Source organism: Chrysemys picta, chromosome 2 (assembly GCF_011386835.1).
Source record: "Chrysemys picta bellii isolate R12L10 chromosome 2, ASM1138683v2, whole genome shotgun sequence".
In the NCBI taxonomy this organism is placed as follows: Eukaryota; Metazoa; Chordata; order Testudines; family Emydidae; genus Chrysemys; species Chrysemys picta.
The window spans coordinates 50,411,618-50,416,221 of NC_088792.1; the positions used below are offsets into that span (position 1 = coordinate 50,411,618).

At 48.1% G+C, this 4,604-nt stretch overlaps 1 non-coding gene across 1 annotated transcript; it reads left to right on the forward strand.

Moving 5' to 3' along the window:
• Positions 1 to 1,644: 1,644 nt before the first annotated feature.
• Positions 1,645 to 1,778, forward strand: LOC112058944 (U4 spliceosomal RNA). Its single transcript, XR_010599191.1, has one exon. It is a non-coding gene; the product is annotated as a U4 spliceosomal RNA (small nuclear RNA).
• Positions 1,779 to 4,604: the final 2,826 nt, after the last annotated feature.

Below are 4,604 nucleotides of genomic sequence, written 5' to 3' on the forward strand. Positions count from 1 at the left end.
GACTTCCCCCTCTGAGGCCAGAGAGAACACACACAGGCCCACTGTGAAGTAAGGTGCATGATCTCTAAGAGAGGGTACTGGCTGCTGTCCTCTTAGCGTGCCCGCTGCCAGGTAATCCACAGAGTGGCCTTGGCAGCAGCCTCAAAGGGGTTATTTTGTTGCATGCTGTTATGATGGCAAGGAGCAGGGAACAGCCTTAGGGAGCAGTGAGAAGAGGAAACAGAAAAAGCAGGAGTAACTGGTAAATGGTGCTCTAGATTATGGAGGACGACAGTGGGCTTTCATCACATAGCAAAAGGTATCTATTATTAAAGAAAATTGCCAGTCTTTTCTGTAATTATTAGGCTGGCATGTTAGAGCAACGGTACATAAAATCATCATTTGTGTTCATGATCTTTAACAATATTATACAGCCCACAGCCAAAGCTGGGTGAGTTGTTAAAACTATTATGGGTGAGATTTTCAAAAGTGTTCAGCATTGCTCCTGCTGAAGTCAATGGGAGATTTACCATTGACTTCAATGAGGGAAGACCCCATTGACTTCAGCAGGAGCAGCATAAAGCCAGTTCTGAGTGCATCTAAATGGCAATTCACTGAAACCGTGGAGGTTCCATGGATCCAGAATGGAATTTGGTGTGGGAGTGAGAGCACTACCCACACACTCCAGAATAGCCAATAGCCTAGTGGTTAGGACACTCAGATGGGATCTGGTTTGGGGTGTGTCTCATTTGGAGTAGGGACATGAACCCAGGTTTCTCACATGCCAGGTGAGTTCCTAATCATCAGACAATTGACTATTCTGGGGTCCGGGGTGGGGTCTCTCTCTCTCTCACTCTGGGGTTGCGAGTGGGGAAGTATTTACTATTAAAAGCATCCAAGGAAGGTATTTAGTGACCCAGAAATTTTGGTTAGGGGCTCAGGCCAGAGGTGTTTGTTAATTTTAAGAGGAACCCCGCATGCCATTTGAACCTGGCCCTTGTTCCTGCTGACAGCACCTTGCAGAAGGGTTACAACTGAATAAGTGACCAGAACTATATTTGATGAAGTACCACATGACTTCTCCTCACTAAACCAACTGAACTTTGTGTTGTGTCAGAGAGCACCTTTGTGTGGTCATCTTTTGGCAGTCACAAACAAGGGGCCAAAATAATCCCTGACTTCAGTGGAATTACACTAGGGATGAGTTTGGCTCAACAGCTTTAGCCATAGGACAACATTGTCTATTCAACATAGGTGAATCCCTTCTGTGTTAAGAAACAACTTCCATGGAACAGCTTGTGGCTTAGGTGCAGAGGATAACATAGGGCTTGACTTGTTTTGTTTTATTCTGTCATACTAGGCAGCTCTGTAAAACTTTAGATTAACACTCAAGCAATGGCTTTGATATCGGAGTGTCCTGAATTAGTCACTAGGAACATAAGAATCGCCATACTGGATCTGATCCAAGGTCCGTCTAGTCCAGTATCTGTTTCTGTCAGCAGCCAGTACCAGATGTTTCAGAAGAAGGTGCGAGAACCCCACAATGGGCAGCTGTGGGATAATCTGCCCCCCACACACACACACACAAATACAGGAGGTGAAGATGTGATATGATTTCTGAAAAAGTCCCTCATCCTGCTCTCTAATAGTTACAGATTGGTTTACACCCTCAAGTTGTATCATAGCCAATGAGGTTAATCCGAGGCATGATTATTGCTAGTTGAAAACTTATCCCTTCCAAAATTTTTGTTAGCATTAATTGTGATAACTCTGGATATTCTTGTTATCCATATAAACGTTCAATCTCTTTTTGAACCTAGCTCAATTCTTGTGGCACCTTCCTGTGGCAATGAGTTCCACGGGCTAATTGCATGTAGTGTGAAAAAGTATTTCCTTTTCTCAGTTTCCACCTTTTAATTTAACTGACCGTCCCCTGTTTTTTGTGTTCTTCTGCTTCATCTGAAGAGGAAGGCTCCTCCACCGCTCGAGGTGAATGGGCTCCTCATCTTCAAAATTCTCAGAATAAAAAGGGGGCTTGATCACTTTTATTTATTTAGGGGCTTTGAACATACTTTGGTATTTTTAATTGGCTTGTCCAGCAGTGGGAATTTATTCTCAAACTCGACAGCAGGGAGGACCACCCCTCTACCAGGACTATGAGACTGACAATCAGTAACACTGTATAACATTCTGCTCTCAAGCATTGAGAGTCTGTCCCCCAAATTTCCCCTTTCACTACATCTTCCACACATTTCACCATCGTTCTCAGATACACTCAGCTAAAATATGAAGGCAAGAGTGCTGCTTGGGAATGAATCATGCAGCTGAAAATATCATGCACTGAATTTATGGAAGTTGACCGTGGCTAAAAGACTGTTCTTCATAACCATAGAGTTTGCTCATTCTTTATATAAGGAGACATCTTGAATCATTAGTTATCTCAGGGGTCTCAAACTCAAATGACCATGAGGGCCACATGAGGACAAGTACATTGGCCCGAGGGCCGCATTTACTGACACCTCCCCCCTGCTGCCCTTGGCCCCGCTCCCACTCCACCCCTTCCATGAGGCCCCGCCCCTGCCCCGCCTCTTCCCACCCCTTCCCTGCCCCCATTCCAACCCCTTCCCTGAAATCCCCACCCCAACTCCGCCCCCTCCCTGCCCCCAGGGGGGGCAAGAGGGGTGTGGGGTGTGGCAGGGGCTCAGGGCAGGGAGATGGGGTGTGGGGTGCAGGAGGCGTAAGGGGTGCGACAGGGGGTCAGGGTGCAGGGTGCAGCAAGGGGCTCAGGGCAGGGGGTTGGGGTGCAGGAGGGGTGCAGGGTGCAGCAGGGGGCTCTGGGAAGGGGGTCGGGGTGCAGGAGAGGTGCGGGGTGCAGCAGGGGGTCGGGATGCATGCTGGGTGCGGCAGGGGGATCAGCTGCAGGAGGGGTTCGGGCAGTGGGCTCTGGCCCAACACACACTGGGGGCAGGGCAGGCTCCCTGCCTGCCTGCCTGCCTGCTTGCCCTGCCCCTGCACTGCTCCGGGAAGCCGACGGAATCTGGGGAAGGAGGGGTGCAGGGGTGTGTGTGGCTGTTGCTTCAGGCGCCGCCCCCAGCAGCTCCCGTTGACCGCGGTTCCCCGTTCCCGACCAATGGGAGCTGCTGGGGGCAGCGCCTGAAGCAACAGCCACACACACCCCTGCGCCCCTCCTTCCCCAGGTTCCGTCCGCTTCCCGGAACGGCGCAGAGGCAGGGCAGGCAGGCAGGGAGCCTGCCCTGTCCCCGGTGCGCGTCGGGCCAGAGCTGCTGTAGGTAAATGCTGGGGGAGCGCGGGAGGGCCGCGAGGAGCTCGCGGGCCGCAGAAAATAACTCCGCGGGCTGCATGCAGCCCCCGGGCCACGTGTTTGAGACCCCTGAGCTATCTGATCTAGCTAGATTGTGGGAATGAGGGGAGGCAATCAACAACCTCTTGCTATAAGGAACTTTCCTCTTATTTTATTGAGAAAATTCAAATACATGTGACAGGGTCCCATGCACTATGGGCAACACACTTGAATGGAAACACACTGTCCATTTTGTCCAATCCCACAAGATGAATGTCCTCAACTTCCACTGAAATCTATAGGAAATGAGTGCCTTCAGCACTTTCCAGAAAGAGCTCAACACTCTGTAGGATCAGGCCTCTGATACAGATCTTAAAGAGTCATGAGGGACAGCTGTTTCTTCTCCCCAGGAGCTCTGATAAGTGGATTCCCTCATGACGGCTCCTATTCAATAGCCACCTACAATCTTTGGGGGACAGTGTGAGAGGGCATGGAGAACTGATCTACTGCCCTTCTGAGTAGTTCTCAATGTGTTTTTATAACCCCTGTACAGTGATCACATATTACAGTTTCTTGTGCCTGAGAAATGTTTTATAGCTAAATCACAGTCAGGAGTTATGGTACCATAGGTCTGCTTAATGAAGTACCTATTTTTATTTATGAGAATCTATTGAGATTATCAGATTTTTAAAGCTTCTTCTTGCACAGTGTCCTAGTTAAACATCTACAGAGTGGAAATTTTCTTTAAAAGAAGCTTGCATCCTTCAGAAGTGATTCCCCTTGCAAGAATTCTACTTCCACTGGGAAACCTCATGCCCAATATTTATGTGATCAAATACAGGAGGTGAAGATGCGATATGATTTCTGAAAAAGTCCCCAGTCCTTTTGATTTGGGAGATCTTACTACCATGTTTCTGCATTGGGGTGGGACAGTTTTTTAGTCCTGATATGAAATGATTAGACAGGAAAAACTAGCTTATCTGTTAGGGGCATCAAATTCAAGACTGCCCTTGAAGTTAATTATCAGGGGGTAGCCGTGTTAGCCTGTATCCACAAAAACAACAAGGATTCCGGTGGCACCTTAAAGACTAACAGATTTATTTGGGCATAAGCTTTCGTGGGAAAAAAACCTCACTTCTTCAGATGTGTTTTTTTACCCATGAAAGCTTATGCCCAAATAAATCTGTTAGTCTTTAAGGTGCCACCGGACTCCTTGTTGTTCTTGAAGTTAATGTATTTCAGGATGGTGCAATTGGGCATCATATGCCAGTAGCACACAGTCAGAAGGAGGACAGTGATGACTAAGTTCTTGGACACTATCCCT